Below are 10,653 nucleotides of genomic sequence, written 5' to 3'. Positions count from 1 at the left end.
TTGGCCGAGGCAGGCTCCCCCAAGACCCGGGTCCTGCCCCCTCTGTCTCCTCCTGGCTTCTCCGCCATGCACTGCCCCCCTTACTCTTGCCGCAGGCTTCTGGTTTCTTTACTCTCCTGAGCCATGCCGCAGGACCTTTGCACATGTCTCCCCCGCCGCCTGAAATGTTCTTCTCACCAGCTTCACTGACTCCTCCTTAAGATCAGGTCTCAGCTTAGATGTCTCCTCCTCGAGGAAACCCTCCTGGGTCAGAAGCGAACAATGGTAAGATTACTGCCACACCGGGGACCGTTCTCAGCAGGCCCGGAGCTCAAGGGCTTAGCCACAGAAGGGGGGTCGACAGAGTCCGCCACACAGGAGGCCCTCCATAAATGCTGGGCAAGGAGAAGGGATCCTCTCTGTGCGACTCTCCCTGCTATGTTCTGTGCCTCAGTTTCCCTGCCTGCAAAACGAGGCGGTGGGTCACCCGCCTGTACTTGCCACGCGATGATGTTCTGATGCTCCCTCTGGGTTTCTGGCAGGGATCATACTCATTTCACGGTATTTGACTTCCTTGATTATCTGATTTTCCAGGGAGGAATTTTAAATCTGTGGGTTGGGGTGGTATTTGCCTCATACCCGGGCACCCATCCCGTCCCACCAGCCTGAGTGCACCTGGCATCCTGGGGAGGCCCGTTAAAACTGCCCCCTCTTGGCAGCTAAGGCCCTGTGCAGAGAAACCCTTCAAGGGCTCTTTAACTGCGTTGCTTGGCCCATGGGGGTGGGCCGATGGCCATGGCAACAGCAGTCCCCTCTGCCACCAAAGCTATCAAGTGGAGCGCTGGGGCCCAGGAGCCAGACAGGCCGTGTGCAAAGTCGGCCTCTGTCACTTCCCGGCCACTGCGGCCCATCCTCCACTTCTCTGTGCCTCTGTCCCTCTGCTGAATAGCAGCCATAGACCAGCACGTCCCAGCTGGGGTTCAGGGGCTGACTCAGCTGGTTCCTGGCCTGGAAGCTGACATACGGTTAAGTGCTCTGGGGGTCAAGCGCTCCGGTTTTCTCACCCCCGCGGCAGCATCTAAGCCTCAAGTCCCTGGAGCCAACAGAAACCTAGGTCAATACCCGACCTGGCTGCTTAGCTGGCCGTATGACCTCCCGGTGCCTCAGCTTACCCATCTGTAAAATGGGGGCGACGGAGACACCTTCCTCTTGAGCTGCTGCCGGCTGTCCGTGCCAAATCAGTCATCGACCCTCATTATTCCCATCCTGGCCTCACCCTACCCCTCGCCTGGGTCCTGATCAATACGGGGGCAGCGGGCCCGAACAGCGGAGCGCAGAATCCACGGGAACCAAGGGCATCGTGTCCACACAGCGTGCGTCTGGCTCCGGTTGTTTTGGTTGTGCGACCTGGGGCAAGTCCAGTCCCCTCTCTGGGCCTCAAGCTGTTCACCTGAGGAAGGATGTCCCTAACCACACTGTGAGGCTTCGGTGGGACAGCGTGTGGCCATTATCGTCCTTACTGTTGTGACGTCAGAAAGTAGATTTCACAAGAAGGGGTGTGTTCAGTCTCAACCGCGGGGGAGGGACGGGCAGCGTCGACTCCTTCAAGCTTCTGGGCACAGTGGGCGGGTAGGGTGGGAACGCTGCAGGGGCGGGGGGGGGGGTGGGGACTTCCCTCCCGCGGACTGAAGGGCAGTGAGGGGCAGGTGCGCCACCGCGGGCCCCGGCTCCCTGCCCGATCTCGTCGGTTCAGACGTCCCCGGTGTCCCCCAACGTCCCTCCCAAGAAGGCCCCGCGCCGAGGCTTCCTGGGCACGGGGGTGGGGAGAGGTGCCCGAGGCCCGGAGAAGGGCAGGGACCGGCCCGAGGTCGCGCCGCCCCGCCCGGCCCGGCGGCGCTGCTCGCGGGCTATGCGCGGACTTGCCCGGCAGGGACGTGCGGGGCCTCCCGGAGGTCTGCGCCCGCCCAGCCGCGGGATGAAAGGGGAATCCGCCGAAACCTGCCTCCCGCCCCGGCTCGCCCGCCCCTTCCGCAACCGGATCTGGCTGGGGGCGCCGGGCTTTGAAGTCGGCGCAGCGGCCCCCCCCCCGCGCCCGGCCAGCTCGGGAGCCTCCGGGAGGCCGACTTGAAAGGGCGGCCGCGGTCGTCCAGCCTTTCCCCGGGCCCCGCCCACGGAGGCGGGGGTGGCGGGGGTGGGGGTGGGGGAAGCCCCGCCCCAGGAGCGAGAGGGCGGGGTGTCCTCGGCGTTCAAAGCCCTGCGGGTGGGTGCGCCGCCTCCGCCACCCGTTGCCACGCTTCCCCTCGGCCCGCGGGCCGGACGGAACGACTGTGGTTCCCCGATATCGCCCCGTCTCGGGCCCTTGCTGTTCCTCCTGCCAGAAACGCCTTTCCCATCTTTGACTACCCGGCCTTAGGGTCGGCCCCTCGGTCTGGGCTTCATCTCTTTGCGTGGGCCTGCCCGGAAACCGCTCCCCCAACCCCCTGCCAGGCCCCCACGGCCTCAGCGACCCCCCCCCCCCCACCGCCGCCCCCCGCACCGTCGCAGCACAAACTCTCCTAATCCTCCACCTGCTGCCCCCTAGCTGTGAGCTCCAGGAGGGCACCCTCGCAGCCCCCTGCCCGGCCCCGGGTGGGTGGGCGCCGGGAAAACAGAGAGGAATCCTTCAGTCATACCAGTCATGATACTAAGAAGCCTTTGGGGCAAGCCAGCGTGAGGGGGGGTGGTGCAGCGGAGAGAATTCCAGACTCCTAGGGTACATCACAGGTAGGCGTCCGCCATATCTTTGGATCACAAAGCTGGGTGACCTTTCTCCCCACCTCCAGCCGGGGCCTTGTCCTGACTGCACAGGGCCCCCAGCTGCTGCCCTTGGGATCAACCACTAGACGGCCCCAGAAAGCCCCAGCCTCTTGATTCCCTGCCCCGGGATCCCATGATGCTCTGCGGCATCATGGGCGCTCAACCCTCTTCTCAGTCTGCTGGTTTCCTGGGCCTCTCTCAGCGCAGTGCTAGGTAGGGCTCAGCAAAGAGAGCCCCCCCCCCCCCCTCCCCGTCCCCTGTCCCACCCCAGGCTAGATTCCATCCTGGGACTCTGTTCAACCAAGGCGCCTCGGAGGGGGACAGGGCCCAGGTACCCTCCTTTGGGGGGGAGTTTCCATAAGTTAAAAAACACAGGAGCAACTTGGCCAGGAGCCTCAAGTAGGTTCCAGTGTCTCAGGAACTGAGGTTTTCACACACACACACACACACACACACACACACACACACACACACACCCCACCGTGTAACTGGCTATGTACATGCACACAGACCCCAGGGCAGCTCTGAAAGGGGCCCTCCAGTGCCTCCCCAGGAGGAGGAGAATGGGGGGGGGGTCAGGCAGGGTGTAGGGGGTGGTAGTGATGCAGGGATAAATGCCCTACCCGCAGGAGCGCCTGCCTGGGTGGGCAAAGCCAGATGTGAGCCTCAGCCTCCCCTCCCCGCCAGCTCCAGCTTTTCTAGAGACCTCAGAGCTCAGCTTTCCTCTCCCCAGGGCATTGGGCATTCTGTCTGCAGCTCCCTACTACCACCACTCCCGCTTTCCCCAGCCCAGCCCACCCCACTGTGCTGTCTGCTGGGTTCAGCAGAGGAGAGAGAGGACAGAAAACAGGGGGCTCCTGTTATGGCGGGCAGCAGGCAGGAGAGCTGACCCCCACCGCTGTCAAGCTTCTCAGCCTGTTTTCTCCTGTTTCCCGGAGGGCTGGACTAATCTCCTCCTCCCCACCTTTAACAAATGTTTACTGAGCACCTACTGTGTGCCAGCTTGGGCAAGGGCAGATCTTGGGGAGGGCAGGGTGGTGTGGCACAGGCCAGGGGGACCGCGCAGGGTCTGGGTAGGTGGAGCAGGACCCCCGCAGGACCTGGGCACCTACGGAACCCAGCCCAGGCTGTCCCCACTCCTCAGGTGAGGGGACTCAACTGGGTGGGACCCACAGAAGCAGGAGGGATTAAGTTGGGCTAGAAGAAAAGCCCAGCCTGGATTTCAGACCACCTGGAACGGACCGGCCAGAGGTGGGAATGGAGAAACGGGAAGCGAGGCTCTGAGGAGGGGGCGTGCTGGCCGGGGCTGGCCCCAACGTGGCCGGAAGTAGAAAGGGCCTGACCCGCTAGCCTAGAATACCCTTTCTTCCGACTACCTCTTATGGAAGCGATCCCTGGCAGACTGCCTCCGGTCCCGGCCTCCCGGCTTATAACAATAGGAGAATCATGGCCATTGCCACCATCATGGCAGCTAACGTGTATGTAGTATTGTCCTTTGAAGTCATTCCTATAATCCTCACAACAATCCTTAAGTTTTGGTCCAGTCAGCTGCCCCTGGCCACCCAGCTGGTAAGTAGCAGAGCTAGGATTTGAACCTAAGGCCCTCTGGCTCCAAAGCTGATTGTCTCTATGGTGTTTGACTTGACTGAATGTGCTGTTGTCTCCATGTGCCCCATTAATGGACTGGGTGCCCCTCGATATGGATTCCTCCCCCTGCCCCTTGGGCTGGCTCGGGGCCCGGGCTGTGGCCTCCAGGACTGAGCCTGGCCTGATCCAAGGCGACTCAGAGAGGCCACCTCCTGAAGCTCCTTAGACACCGGTCTCCCGTCTGCCAAGCCCCCTCCAGATTCCCCGCAGGCTCCAGCCTCAGCTTGTCCAAACATCCAAGGTCCCGAGCCTTTTCCCAGCAGTGTGTGTGTGTGTGTGTGTGTGTGTGTGTGTGTGTACATACGTAGGGCACGGGGTGGGTCATGACTTCTTCTGTGCCTGAAACACAGCTATCAAGATTTTTTAAAGACACGTTTGTGATGTCGTAATAAGTGTGCTTCTTTATTAAGCATGAACAAGGTGCAGCAGCGGGTATAAAACGCAGGAGTGAGGAAAGGCCCTGGTAAAAAAGAGGCAGGAAGATCAGCGCCAGAGAGAGAGAAATCGGAAGATGCTTTGCCGTTGGCTTTGAGGAAAGAGGAAGGGGCCGCAAGGCAAAGACAGTGGGCAGCCTCTAGAAGCTAGAGAAAGCAAGGAAACAGATTCTCCTCTAGAGCCCACGAAAGGAACACGGCCCTCCGACACCCTGGCCTTGGGTCTTCTGGCCTCCAGCCCGTAAGAGAATAAATGCGAGTCGTTAACGCCACTAAATTTGCGGGTCATGGGTCACAGCAGCCACGGAAAACTGATGCAGAAGGGCTGCACCACCTCACCTCCAGCTTAGCCGGATCTTAGCCAGCTCTGATGTTCCAGAAAGAAAAGAAATAATCTGAGTGATCCTGCTTTGCAAACGATTAAAGGGCCAAGGGGCAGGGGTGGGAGCTTCATGAAGCCACCTGGTCATACGAGGGTCCTTCTCTGGGCCTTTCCATCTGTAGTTTCCCCAGGGAACAAGTACAGCCTGTTTGACCGGCTGGGCCTCTGGGCCGAACCTACAAGGTGAGCGGAGGGACACATTAGCACCTCCTTCAAAAGGAGAGCTGCCCTCTAACCCCCTGTCTGTCTTCACCAGGAGCCCTGTGGTCACAAGCACAAGCTGGAAACAAGTTGCCCAGGCTCGGAGTCTGAGCCATCACGGGCGTCTCTGGGCAAATCTCTCCATCTCTCCGAGCCTCGGTGCCCTCCTCCGTAAAATGCACAGATTAGATACACTGGATGCCGTGTTTGTGAAGAGCTCTGCGCGGGGCCGGGCACGCAGGCGTATCCCTGTGTAGGTACTTGTGAACAGGGGCACACGCGCAGGTTCGCTTGCACAGGAACGCGTACGCAGGTGTATATACTGCGTGGAAGAACATTCCGAAGTTCACCTTTGACCTGTCGCGCCCCTGCTCACAGCCCCTCCCTGCCCAAGGGAGAAGTTCAAATCTTCACCATGGCCTACGAGACCCCAGCCCCGTCTGGCTCCTGAGGCCCCTGTCCAGTCTTTGGGTCTTGGAAAGCTATCGCCTCCTCCAAGCAGCCTTCCCTGAATGCCACCCTTACTGGGGTGATCGTCCCTCCGGTCTCACTACGTGGTCCCTCCCTCCTGTGTGCTCCCCTGATCTCAGCACTACCTTGTTCAATAATGGCTCCTGAGCGTCCTTCTTTGAGGCCATGCGCCCCCAATGGCAGGAACCCAGAATGCTGTGTCCTCCCCTGTCACCAGCACCCAGCACAGGATCCGGCCCAGAGCAGGTGCTCAGAACACTACTGAATGAATGAATGAATTAATGAATGAATGAATGAATTCACGCATCTGGATGCATGAGCAAGGAGGCTGCAGTCACATGCATGTGACTCAAACCCACAAACCGTGAGATCATGACCTGAGCCGAAACCAAGAGTCGGACACTTAACTGTCTGAGCACCCCCCCCCCCCCCGGCCCCGGCACCCCTGTTCCTGCAGTTAGTGATGGGGGGTGGAGAGGAGGACAGTGATTTGGCCCAGACTGTACCTTGGAGGGGGCTGGAGCAGGGAGGGGCCACAGCGCGTGGCTCCCCACCTTTGTCCCCTCCCCCCACCTCCCCACAGGCAGATTCACTGAGGCTCCTTTGTTGTTGGAGAGAGAGCAGAACACGGCCCCCCCCCCCCCCAGGAGGACACATTCTCCTTCCTTCCTCCCTGACCTCCCCGTGACCCCCAGCCAGCCTGGGCCCCTCCGCTGAATGGGGGGAAGGGGCTGGAACCTTCGGTGTGTCCAGGGGATGGTGCTTCTGGACCCCCCACCCCCACCCCCGCTCTGAGTACTACCATTCCCACCCCACCCCCACCCCCCACCCCCAAACCTCAGGTCTGGAACCTGGGGAGGACCTGGTCAGGCCCTGAGGCAGGAAAACCAGGCTCTGTGGGAAGGTGGGGGGGAGGGGCCTGGCCTGGCCACCTCTCTGACCCTTAATCCTGTCATCTGTACAATGGCCCAACAGGGCTCGCTCGCAGCCATGAAGCAATGAAGGAGATCGTGTTTGCAGAAGCCTGGACACAATGCCTGGCGATGGAAAATTCTCGGTAAGTGTAATTTCGTCATTAGCGTTTCTGTCTCTCCCTCCCCCTCTCCCTCCCTCCCAGCCTTCAGGACCCTGGAGGTCCAGCTGGGCTCCCCCTTCCACCCCCACCAGCTACCCCCCCCCTGCCCCCCGCCCAACACAGCAGGACAGATCTGTCTGGCTCGTCTCTGTATTATCCCCAGACCCTAGCCCGGCGCCTGGTGCCTAGTAGGTACTCAGTAAACTCAGCTGAATGAATGAACCGGCAGAGTCACGTGGGGGCAAGACGGTTCCTCTCTCTGGGCCTCTGCTTCCTTGCGCCTGTAAAACCCCTGTGTCCACACACTGGGAATCTCGGAGGCCCCCTCCCGCTTTGAAATCAAGACTGGATGTTATTGCCCCGCTCCTGTGCGGAGTCTTGGGTCTTTTTTTTTTTTTTTTTTTTAATATTTGTGCCAGCTGTCACTTCCCCAGGTCCTCTCACCTGGACCCAAGCCAACCCCTCGCTTTTCTACCTGCTTCTGTGCTTTGACCCTATTCTCCATCCCGGAGAGCTGGTTGCAGGGATCTCCAATACACAAATCTCTGCTGAATAGACGAGAACCTTTAATGCGGCTCACAGGGCCCTGCACAGCCCAGCCCAGCCCTTGGGAGCCCTTCCAGCCTCTTCCAGAAGCCTCCACCAGCTCCAGTGCACAGGCCTGCTCCTTTTGTCTGCCCTGTCTCCTCCCTCCGTCCCTCCCTGTACAGGCCCTTTGCACAGGCTGTCCCTTCCCCTTCACCTGGCTAACTGCTCCTCGTTCTCCAGATCTGCCACTCCCATTACTGACCGCCTTCATCCGTCCCAGCATCTGCTGAGTCTGAAAGTTACAGCTGCTGGTGGCATAATTGGGTGTGTTTTCTCCACTAGACCAAGCGCTCTGGGGGTCAGAGCCCAGGCTTGGTTCCCCCCTTCCATTGCTATAAAATGACCAGAGGCTCGGCACGTCGGAGGTGCTGGCAAAAGGTTGGTCTTTGCCTACGTCCCTCCCCGCCACCCCCCCCCCCACTCCACCCCCGCCAGAGTGGGATCTTTGCTGGTCTCTACACAACACCCTTTTGCCTGAGGGTCAGGTGGCCACACAGGAATGAGCGCCGCCTGGATGGAGGTTCATACTTGTCCTTCGGAGGATGGAACTCTCAAGGGCCAAGTGGTGGGGGAGGGAGCGACCTCTGGCTGTCCTGCTCAGTCCTTGCCCTCTGCCCCAAATTGCAGTCTGCTCTCAGGGAGAGTTCCGTGTTAGCCATGACATCTTGGAATAAATTCCATCCTCTTGAGTTTGGCCAGGATGAATCCCAGCCCTACCGCTCACTGCTGTGAGTCCTTAGGCAGAGAGCCCTGTCCTTCTCCGGGCCCCAGTTGCTCCTGTATGAAATGGAGACAATACCAGTCTCTGCCACAGGGCGGGCGGGAGCCAGTGAAGCGATCTGAGCACGATTCCCGGCGTGGTGCTCGGCACAGGGTGCCGCTGGGGCAGGAGGGGGCTCACTTGGGCACTGGGGGCACAGGGAGGGACACGGTGTGGTCTTCGGAGGGGGGGGGCATCCCCAAAGCCACTCTGCAGCTAGTCTGCAGCAGGCCTTAGGGAGGGTGGTAGAGAGAGCCTCAGAGTGGCTGCCAAAAAGAGGTGAGCACCGAGTGCGTGCCCGTGTGCGTGCACACGCGTGTGCGCTGTGAGCGAGTTCGCTGGTGAGGAAGAGCCTTCAGAGGAGGGGAGGGAGGGAATGAGCTGGAAGAGCTCAGCACTGCAGCAGCAGCAGCCGTGAAAACAGAGGCCCGGAGGAGGGGAGCCGGAGGGTCCTCCAAAGGCAGGGCAATCAAAGCGTGTGGATGGCTGGTGGGGGGCAGGGGAAGAGGGGCCTCTAGATTTCTGGACCAGAGGGTCTCCCTTGGTTCCCTAACGCCTCTAGTGTCAAGGGCTTGCCCTCCACCGCCCAAGGACCCCTGTTTGAATTTGGGCCCGGCCGCTTACCAGCTGTACCACCCGGGGCAGGGGGGGCCGGGGGAGGGTCCTTTGCCATTTGAAGCCTCAGTTTCTCTGGTTGTAAAAACCGGGAGGCACACAGAACGGACCTGTGTATTAGTTCGCCAGGGCGCCTGTGACACAGCACCACGGACTGGGGGGGCTTAAGCAACAGAAATGTGTTTTCTCACAGTTCTGGAGGCTGGAAGGGCACGATCAAGGTCTGGGTAGGTTTGGTTTCTCCTGAAGCGAACCTCCCTGGCTTGCACACAGCCATCGCCTCCCCGTGTCTTCGCAGGGTCCTTCCTCTGTGCATGTCTATGTCCTAATTTCCTCTTCTTAAAGGACGCCAGCCATGTTAGATTGGGGCCCACCCTAATGACCTCATTTTACTTTAATTCCGTCTTTAAAGACTCTATGTCCTAGTCCAGTCACATTCTGAGGTACTGGGGGCTAAGACTCCACCAGACGAGGGGTGCCTGGGTGGCTCCCTCTGTCAAGCCTTCAGCTCAGGCCATGATCTCGCGGTTTGTGAGTTTGAGCCCCGCGTCGGGCTCTCGGCTGTCAGCACGGGAGCCTGCTTCGGATCCTCTGTCCCCCTCTCTCTCTGCCCCTCCCCCCCAAATAAATAGACATTAAAAAAAACTTAAGAAAAAAGACTTCGCCCTATGAATCGGGGGGGGGGGCATTTACACAATTCATTAAAAACAAACTTAAGAAAAAAGACTTCGCCTTATGAATCGGGGGGGGGGGGCGTTTACACAATTCATTAAAAAAAAAACTTAAGAAAAAAGAAAAGACTTCACCCTATGAATCTGGCGGTGGGGGGTACACAAGCCAGTCGATAACGCCTGTTTCGGGTCCCCGAAAGCAGGTGAAAAGAAGGGCCAGGGGGTTGGCTTGGAAGCGTGTGCCCAGGGGCAAGAGTGAGGGGTGGAGAGGGGGGAGAGTGACACAGAAAAGAGCAGATACAAACACACGGTATTGAGCTCACCATTAGGGAAGTCTGGGTGGCCAGTCCCTCGGGCTTGTTGGAGATTCCTCATGACGTGCATCTCAGGACCGCCTGCCAGAGGAAGAACGGGGGAGGCGTTTATCCCGAGGCTATGTCTGCCCTGGATCAAGGGTTGGCCTGTGGGGTGTTGTGGCTGGGCCTCTATGGCTGCTGAGTGGGTTCCCTGGGCAGGGAGGCGTGTCCCACCCCGGGCATCGGAGAAGCCTTAGGACAGGAAGTGAGACACAAGAAAGACACAGGCCGGAGCTTGGTGGGGGCTGTGGCTGCCTGGAGCTGGCCCCTGAAGCTGACCTGGCTTAAGAGGCTTGAAGTCCTGCACGAGAGCGGCTCATACAGTCCACCCCTTGCAGCACTCGGCTCTGTCCCTGTCCTCCACGGGGTCCAGGCCATTAGAGCCCCCTTCGCGTCACCGGCTACCTGCGGGCCCTGCAGAAACTTTCTGCAGACAGTTGCTGCCTCTGGGGTGGACGACCCACGCCTGAACAGTTACTCCTGTCTTTGCCCGCTGATCTCTGGCGCGGGGACCCCAAAGTGGTCAGAGGGCAGTCAAAGCTCTGAGTTCAGTGACACCCCGAGAGTGCGGGTTGCAGTCCTCCCCAACTGTCCACAGCCCGGTCTCCTGGCTCCCACCCCACCCCCCCTCCCCCCCCCCAGCGCAGGTAACCGGGACCTCTTACCCGACAAACCTAA

Source organism: Panthera pardus, unplaced genomic scaffold (assembly GCF_024362965.1).
Source record: "Panthera pardus isolate Hobbes unplaced genomic scaffold, ASM2436296v1 HiC_scaffold_20, whole genome shotgun sequence".
Lineage (NCBI taxonomy): Eukaryota > Metazoa > Chordata > Mammalia > Carnivora > Felidae > Panthera > Panthera pardus.
The sequence above is the reverse complement of the archived record's forward strand: the minus strand, read 5'-3'. Positions refer to the sequence as shown.